Here is a 9,600-nt window from a genome sequence, read left to right as displayed (position 1 = left end):
ATGTTGAGGCATGCGAATTTGATTAAGTTATCATTAACTCTCTGAAAAAGCTCTTTTAAGAAAAGTTTAATGACCAGAATCCTTGGAAATATTTTCTCTTTTTTTTTTTTTTTGGAATCAAATCTTCCCATTTTGTTGAAATGAAATAAAAGTTGAAATTAATGCTTTGAATCTGAGTTTACAATTGGCACAATCTAACTGTGAAAAAGACTGAAAATACAATAAACAATATAAATTACATATTTTGAATGTATTCTGTTTGAGAATATTCTCATCAGTTTCAAAATAATGCTTCACCAGTACTGCTTACTAAATGGCATTTACCTAAGTGAGTTACTGTGACCACACAGCCTACCAAATTAAGTTTATCAACAAGTTTACACGATTGTAGCACACAGCGTTGTGAAGGCCTCTGAACTGTCCCCTTACAAACAGTTAATACAGTAAATCTTATGTCCTGTGTGTTTACCACAATAAAAAACAACAAAAGCAAAATAATAAAGCAAACACTGAAGTGGAAATTGAGGGAAAAAGTGATGCATTGAAACCCATTTGAAAACTTGGTATGTGGCATGGACTAAAGTGATGATCAGAAAGGGCCTCAGGGGGCTCACATGGACCCAGCTTTCAGTGTCTAATGGTGATGAGAAGTTGTTGGAAAATGCAGACAGTGAGCTGGGAGGATTAACTGAATGGACCACATGGTCTGAGAGGCCAAGGACATGTCACACAGAGACATGTCGCAGGACGAGCCACGGGAGGAGGGGGTGTGCAGGTGCAGGGGGCCTGCGGACTTGCCGGTAGAACGCAGGGGAAACTTGCTCTTCCCCCTGTCGTGCAGGCTGCGGGTGCCGGGCACCTTTGGGGAGAGAACAGAGGGCAGCACGGGCTGACTCACAGCGAACGGGTCCAGCCGGGCTTGCTGACCGTGTGGGAGATGCCAGCCCAGAGTTGGGTCAGGGTTTATCTCTGCCGTCAGTTCCGCGGGTGCAGGGTCACTGGGCTGTGCTGACCGTTCCCAGACTGTGGGACACGAAGAACGTGGAGCCCCGGCCCTGAGACGACCAGCCCCGGGTGGGTGGGGTGGCCAGGCGGACGCGCCTGCAGGCTCAGCTCGCAGCGCCGGCCGATCTGCCTCCGGGCAGGCTCTTGCCTGGCTTCCGGCCTCGGGCTGAGCAGAGTGAGTCTGAGAAGGGCCATATTTGGGGAGTTTCTCTAGGGAGCAAAACAAGGGAAGATACATCCCGCGGCTGGACCCCCCACTCGTTCTGTGATAGACGCGTCTGCTCTTTCTCTAACCTCTGCTCTCTTGATTATAGTATCTTGATTGTGGACTTGAAATCAGACAGTACAAGACCTACGGAGTTCTTTTCCTCTTAAGGCTATCTGACTCTTTAGGCTGTTTGTGTTTCCATCTAAATTTTAAAATCAACTTGCCATTTTCTAAATAAAAATATTTTTAAAAATAAATTTGTTTAGGATTTCTTTGAGTCCATAGACCACATAAGCAAAAATAATGCTTAAACATAATTGAGTCTTTTGAGCCATGAATGGCATCTATTTCTCCATTTGCTCAGGTCTGATTTCTCTCAGCAGGGCTACGTACTTGCTAGTGTGTAGGTCTTATTCAGACTTTAAGTTTATCCCTAAGTATGTCATAGTTTTATGCCATTGTAAATAGTACTTCACTTTCACATCTCCATTTTTGGTAGTAGTATATCAAAATACAGAAACACAATTGATCTTTGCATTTCTATATTGTGCTGTGACCTTGCTAAACAGACTTATAAGCTCTAGTTGTTTTGTTTCATAGATTCTTCAGTATTTCTCTGTGTGTGATCATTTTTTAATGTCGTTTCTACATAAAGACAGTATTACTTCCTTTTTTTCCAATCTGTATGCCCTTTATTTTTCATTACTTTATTACATGGGCTGGAATATGGACTTTTGGGTGAAAAGTTTTTGGTATTATTTTTTTAATGTCTAAAGGACTTTGTAGATTTTCTATTTCTTCTTCAATCAGTTTTGATAATTTGTGGCTTTCAAGGAATGTGTCCATTTCATCAAATTTATCAGATCTATTTGTGTAAAATTGTGCATATAATGCTTTTTATTCTTTTAATATCTGTAAGATCTTAGAAATGTTCTTTTATTTCTTGTTAGTAAATAGTATCTTCTCATTTTTTTCTTACTCAGCCTGCTTAAAGTTCATAGATTTCACTGATCTTTTCAAAGATACCATTTTTGGTGTCCTTGATTTTCTCTATTGTTTTGTCTATTTTCTATTGACAATATTGATATTGCAATGATTCTTGATTGATTCTAATCTATAGTGTTATGGAGAGAGAATGTATTCTATACAATTTTAAGCATTTTCAGTGGCTTTAGATCTGCTGTTTGATCTATAATATGGCCATCATACATGATGAGTGTTTTATGTATAGCAAGAAAGAATATCTATTCTGCTGTATGGGGCTGAAATGTTCAACAAATGTTGTCTTTATGAGATGATGGCTGTTACTTAAACCCGTTGTGGATCATTTCACAATATTCATAAACCATCACTTTGTACACCTTAAACTTATACAATGATATATTCCAATTATTTCTCAATAAAACTGGAAAAAAGAAGTCACTAAAAAAAAATTATGTAACAATAAAATCAAGGTTTTAGCATTTTGAAATGTAAATGCATTGAGTTTTGCACCTAGCAATTTTCCCAGTGATTTCTGCCAAATCTACAGTGTTTTTTTTCTCTCCTCCAGTTCATGTCTTTGGAATTTAACTCAGTCTCAGCTTATCAGAGCATCAAGATTCTGTGACTGGTGTCTGACCCCATCATGACCCACTGCGGATTCCCCATGAGGCTGTTGAGAGAGAGGTGCTAGCTCTTTGCCCCTAGACCTGAATCTGGGGGCTCTGGGAGCTGCCTGCAGGTGGACCACACTACAGGGGCCTGGAGAATCCAGGGGTAAGACGGGTGGACCAGGTCCCAGTGAACACGAGCTCCTGGGTCCAGCTCCACCTGCAGCTATGAGCGAGGCATGAGGTAGTATAGTAACTGCTCTTCCCCTGAGCGGTGCAAGTTAGATTCTCCTGCTGTGTGTAGCTGTGAGTCCCACATGGTCTTGGTATCATCAAAAGCCCTACAGTGCATGTAGGTGTTGATACATGATTTCTGGTGCACCTTCCTTCCCGGAAGACAGCAAATGTGCTTTGCTGACCAGCTGCGCTACTTCACTGCTACACAAACATCTGTTGATAAATGGCTCATGAGTAAGCGAGTCACTAGAATTTGTTCAGTGCACAGTGATGCAGAGAATGAAACAAATGCTCAGGCCCTGTTATCATGATAGCTTTAGGGCTGCTCCTAGATTTTCTTTCTAGAAAATTCTGGTTGAATTCAGCAGAAACTTCAACTTACAGATTCTGCACCCAGCCATGCACTTTAGATGACAGATTTCTTCTGAAACACTTAGTATGGGCTGTGGGACTCCCAGTGGCCTGTGTGCCTGGTATGTGGTGGGGCACCAGGAGGGACGCCTCTGCCCTGCTGCCCTCCTGGAACTCCCCCCACTTGAGCCCTGATGAATGCCTGCTCCTTTGGAGGGTCCCAGTGGATACGTGCTGTCTTCACAGAACTCCTCACAGCTCTGCTGTGGGGCAAAGCCAGGGAATGGCAGATGCCAAGGCTCCTCCATGCCCCCACCCCCATCCTGTTCCTCATCCTTTTCCCACGAATTTCCTGTGCTTGGAATATTCTCCTACCTTAAGATTCAAACAAGTCACAGTTTGCAGTGCATTTCCGACCCCAGAATGAATCTTACCTGGCTGAATTCAAGCCTCATTCTGCTGATTTACAAATCCTACTGAACAAGGAAGCACGCCAGGGGTCTTCTTGTCTGCCGCAGCCATCTGGAGCCAGGCTAGTCAGCCAGCAGCAAAGGCCAGCAGCCTCTGCAGGTGCCCCCTCAGCCCCTGGGAACCAGGCCAACAGCCTTGACCCCAGAGGCATGAGTGCCATGTATCTGTCTTTCCTTTTAAGTCAAAATTAAAAGTGAAACACAGAGACCATGGTCCTTATCAGGAAGAACATAAAAGCAGCAACGTGGCAACTTGGAGCAGGAAGGAGAGTGGAAGGATCTGCAAGCCTTTTAAGAGCATTGGCGACCTCATTAAAAAGGGACTGTTTGCATCTTGCTGGAAAAGTCTGTATATGACACAAAGCATTCTTAGGCACAGTCTTTAAATGGCAATGGAAGGTTTCCATATTTCTAAGTGTGTTTCTAGGTCAAAATGTAAAGGGGAGATATGGGAAGAGCTTGGCCCCTGAGCACTGGTCACATTCATCACTTTTTGTGGCCTATACTGATTATGCCTAGACACCAGGTCTGGCAGGGAAAAATTATATTATAGCCATTGGAATGAGAAGCTACTTCCATTTGAGCCAAAGGAATTAAAATCTAATAAAACATCTGTGTACATCTCCACCCCTCTCCCAATAAATTACTTACATATTTGTTATGCTGGAACTCAGCAATATCAAATACCAACATAGAATGTTAAAGACATTTCTATCCTTTGCTTAATGCAACAGGGACAATGGCTTTATTATCTTTTTTAAAATGAACAAAAAACCCCAAAATGCTACACACGTTTTTGAGAACCGGTCGACGCTCTGTAGACAGAATCCCCATGGATACTGGAATACAAGGTGCCGTTGTTCTGAGCGCCTCCCGGGTCAGCGGCGATGGAGCGAGAACCCAGAATCCTCCTCTGACCATGAGCGAGATCTGCCACCCACCCTCTCCACAGCCCCGCGGACCTTTCTGTTCGTGCTTCCTCAAGATTTTGTTGCCTCACCCCTTAGGAACCATTTTTAGTTTTACAAATAGAATTTATCTTCGTTTACTCTGTTCTATTTCACTCTTGACAGCTCCCAATCATCAGGCTTCTGAATTTTAGTTGATGATTTGCAAGTCCCTAAGCTAGAGACTCTGCTGCCCTCTATGTCTTGGGCACCTAAAGGTGGCATGATTGTGGAAGCGAGAATGTTGGCCAAGTTACCGACAGACATTTTCTGGGGTCCCTTCAAACACTGTTTTTTGCCAGTGGCAATAACCATAAGCACCAAAGTTTGGATGTTGATTTTAATCACATCAGCAATAAGAAGTAGCCAGTGAGTAGATGGGTTACTTTATCCAAAATATCCTACAACCAGGTCTTCAAGCAGCATGATGAAAACCTGCTCTTGTCAGGCATGTTGTAGCAGCCCATGACTCCTGTTTTCAATAACCCTGAATCCTTAGCTTGAATAAAGAAAAATGTCAGTGTTACAAAATGACATGCCAGGCTTAGCAAGAGGAAACTTTCAGAATCATATCCATTGGCTCTACAGAAGATAAAAATCAGAAAATGCAGCTTGTTTCAAAACATCCCTCTTTCAACACATACAACTTTCCACTGGATTTTTCCTTCTTTCTTACATTTTTGGGTTGACTAAAAGTTAATTCCCACTCAGGACTGAAAGGTTGCTGGAGTTGAGTGAAATTTGGCAAAGACTGGCAGAGCATAGGGAGGCCCGGGGCTGCGCTGGGACTGTGGCCAGTCAGCCTGGGTGGAGGGCTGGCTCTTCTGCCATTTTGCCTCACTTCCACCAGACAGCCACCCCTGTCTGACAGTGAGTCCACCGAGGCTGTGCCCCTCTGGACAGTAGGTGAGGTCACTCACGATTTCTGTCTAGAGGTCATTTTCCACGAGTTTGGTGCAAATGCATGAAGCCAACAGGAGGACCACCCAGAGCTGAAGGCAGTGGGGGAATTGAGCAGGTGGAGTTTCCCAGACACAGGACAAGGCGCGGCCAAACAGATGCTGAGGGGGCTGCAGGGTTGGCCCACCCAGGAGCAGGAAGGGCTGTGGGGCGCAGACGCAATGTTAGCAGCCTGTGAGTTCCAGACAGCATGCAATGGACATTTTGCTTTTCCTTTTATTTTCCCTCGAGCGGCTTTCTGAGGTCCATGTGGCCGGCCCCATTTCCAGCCTCCTGCCAAGCGCACACAGGGCCCGAGTCCCTCCCGGATGGCAGGATGGCCCTGGAACCCTGTATGTTGCACACTTGGGAGGCACAGGCAATGGATGGAGCCAGTCTCAGCTCCACATAGTGAAAAACCACGAAGAGCAATGGAGTGCCGCTCAGAGAATCCTGGCTAAGCCCATCTTCCTCGCATGTCAGGGTGAAGAGAGCCGAGTATCTGCAGCTCCTCACATCCAACTCATTCCCGGACAATCCTGGAATCCCGCTTGGGAAGGGCAGCCGCCAGAGCAGCTCCGGTACAAAGGCCAGTGGTGCTGACTGGGGACATCCCTGCCGCCCCTTCCCAGCTGTGCCTCCCTTGGGTGGCACCTTTCTCCTCCTCGGTTTGCTCTCCTGTGATGTTGTCTCCTACTCGCGGCCTTCAGCGCATCTGTTTCTGAATCAGATTCATCATCTGCACCAACTATGGCTTGTGAACAGGTTGGGTCTTCTTGGGACATTTTGATGTAGAACAACAGCCGTTTGTGTGTAAATGTGTTTGCTCCTTCCCCTTCCTGCTTCCTACAGCAGCTCTGCCCGGCCTGAGTCCTTCCATTCCATGTGCTCATACATGCGGGCTACCTCCCTTGTTTGTTTTGTTTTAAGCTTCTGGGACTTGTTATGTAACCATTCATTTTTCTGTGCCTACTCATGCTTATGGACGAACACTACTCCCCTTCGGGGCCAGAAGCCCGTGCAGACCCCATCAGAGGTCGCACAACCTCGTGCTCTCCATCTGCTACATAAAGCACCTAAAATGTTATCCGTGGATCTGAATGTCCTTCCAGTCAGCAGGCTTCTTGTAGAATTCCACCTGTTACCTTGATGGTGTTGCAGACCTTTCGGGTGGCCCCACGTTCCTGGCACAGGGACCTGTTTTCAGGAGCAGTACAAGAGGGCCCCTGACCCTCCACCGAGCCACGACCCAGTGCGAACCGCAGTGCATCTATGGGGGAAGACTCGGCACACCGTCCGGCTGGAAACCAGCGGCAAGTGAAAGGAAGTGTGCAAGTGACTCGACTTTGTGGGATCGGCGAAGGACCGAAAGTACACTGATGTTTTCTCCTCTAAATAAAAAAATCTCCAAATTTTCTATGAGAAGTAAAGAAGGCATTTTCTAGAATTGTCGCTCTGTCGACTTTTTCTATATCATGAATGTTTCGCTCACCCCTGCATTAAAACGTCGTGTCCCTTGAGGTTCTCCACCTTAGCCTCCACTTGCTTAGAATGACACATCGCTGTTCTGCTCATTAACTCCTAAAGCATCTAAAAATGCCAGACTTACTTTTGGAAGAAGCATGGTTCAAATGCTACACCTTGAGATCTCATTGGCTGTCAGACGTTGCAGGCCTGCAGCTGCCACAGTAAAATTAAATGAGGATTTCTTGACATACTTAGAGCTTTTGCAAAGAGAGGAAAATTTTTTCTAGAAAAGCAGTCAGAAAAACAAAAAAGTGAAAACCTGACTGCAAAGACCATAATTAAACCTGCAAATGGCACCAACGTGGTTTCCGCGCGGAGTTCCACCCCGGCTCTCCCTGGCTCACACGTCTCTGGTGCAGCATCAGAGTCCATGCTGGAGCTGGCAGGTGCCCGGATGCCTTTCCCAGGCCTGCGGGAGGGAGCAGTTCTGTGGCCCAAAGGGATTGCTCCCCCGGTGAGGCCGTTCCCGCATCTGCTCTTGGCAAACGGCCTCACGCCCCACGTGTCCCTGCCTCACCACCGTGCTCCGTGGGGTGGGGAAGTCTGGCTGAGCTGACTCACCTTCCCGTTTCCTGTCTTACCTCTCCTCCTGGAGTGCAGAGACCTGGTGTGCAGAGCCCTGTCCTGGTCAAGGCGCCCTCCTGCTCCCCCTCGCCTCAGCCCCACATCTCTCCCCATAGCTGACCTGTGCCCATGAAATGCTGACCAGACCTCTGAGCTTCACCATCTGGGGGACTGGAACTGCCACCCCTACACTGAAGTTTCAGTGACCTGGACACCCCAGTGCCACACATACACGCTGACCAGGCCAGGCCCGTCTTACCTCCCCCCAACCACTCCCTGTACCGTGTCATGGGAAAGGCCCGCTGCAGATGCAGGGGTGTCTGACTGCTCAGCACCTGATGGATGCCCCTCGCCAGGGGATGAGGCGCTGCCCCCTGTAGCTCAGGCTCCCACTGGCTGCCAAGGGTGCTTCTCCACGGCAGGGGAGCCGTCGTCCAGCCAGAAGACTGGTGCATGGTAGGTTAGGAGCATTAAATGCATTTTTGACTTGCAGTGTTTTTGGCTTACATGGGTAGACTGGGATGTAACCCCACTGTACGCAGAGGAAGGTCTGTATGGTGTGTTAAGATGGAAACAGTAACCCACCCACATGTTTCTAGGGCAACTGCTTATTCTGGACTTGAGGACCCAGAGAGATTGCCCCCCCACACTTGGACTTTGGGCCTCCCATAGGTATCTTTCCAGAGAAGAGGCAGCCTCCCCGACAGGGTGAGGATTTAATGAGCCCTTGGAGGAAAACCCCCCAGCACAGAAAGAAAGGGGATATGAGGACCTGGGATCTCCTGCCTTCTGGAGGGGGAGAGACCTGCTAGGCCCAGAGGGGCAGCCCGGGCACCACGGGGAGGGAGGGCCTGGAACGGCATGCGGTTCTCAGCAGAAAAGCAGAGCCAGGCTGCCTTCCCCGTCCAGGCCGGCATCCAGGAGGGCAGGGATGAGGTCCAGAGCAGGCCTTCCACAAGGAATGCGTGTGCAGAAAGAGCTGACCTTGCGCACCAAAGGAATCCAGAGAGCATCCTACCCCGCTGGGGAAAGCATCTCGTTCTTCCAGCTTCACTTCCTCCCGCAGGGTCGCCTAGGGCCACAGATGGAGTCAGAAAGGACCCTTCCACCCCATAGGAGGATGTCTCAGATCTTACGTCCATGCCAACTGAACCGCTGGGAGCACCAGGCGGACGTTTATAAGTACCACAGGCATGTCTGGATTTTCGAGCTTCAGCAAAGATTTTTTTCTTCTGTGAATAATATGAAACAGACTTAATAAACATACAACAAAGAAACAGTCTCTTGATTCATTTGTGTAGTGAATCATTTTGCCTTTCCCAGAACTGGCTCTAATTTTTAAGCATCATCAATTTTTAAGCTTTTGATGATTAATTCAATAGAAATCAATTGAATGTGTTTATTCACAACTGGGAGAAATTTTGCTTGTGTCACTTTTATTAAGATGGGGATCATAGTAGTTTGACTTTTAGTAGCAATTCAACAAAATTATAAATAAAATACATTTAGAAAAACCTAAAACAGTGTCAGATGTAGGTCTCACATAGCATCCTATGTAGAGACTTAATGCAAAACACAAAAACACAGCTCCCAGGTCTATGCTAGCTTTCTTCTGATGACCTGCAAATAAGAAACAAAAAATGGAAATAAATATTACTACTGGCTACTGCATCTTGCTGATGAAACCTGGCTGTGGCACCCATGGACAGAGCGGTGTACACACGCACAGATAACCACACCCATGCCTTCAGTCTGGAGAG

At 46.8% G+C, this 9,600-nt stretch overlaps 1 long non-coding RNA gene across 1 annotated transcript; it reads right to left on the bottom strand.

Moving 5' to 3' along the window:
- Positions 1-1,081: 1,081 nt before the first annotated feature.
- On the bottom strand, positions 1,082-8,990 carry LOC118932774 (uncharacterized). Its single transcript, XR_008993163.1, has 3 exons — positions 8,859-8,990; positions 3,828-4,037; positions 1,082-1,215 (listed from the first exon to the last, which is right to left on the bottom strand). It is a non-coding gene; the product is annotated as an uncharacterized LOC118932774 (long non-coding RNA).
- Positions 8,991-9,600: the final 610 nt, after the last annotated feature.

This window comes from Manis pentadactyla, chromosome 12 (assembly GCF_030020395.1).
Source record: "Manis pentadactyla isolate mManPen7 chromosome 12, mManPen7.hap1, whole genome shotgun sequence".
In the NCBI taxonomy this organism is placed as follows: Eukaryota; Metazoa; Chordata; class Mammalia; order Pholidota; family Manidae; genus Manis; species Manis pentadactyla.
This window is presented reverse-complemented; position numbering and strand designations above follow the sequence as displayed.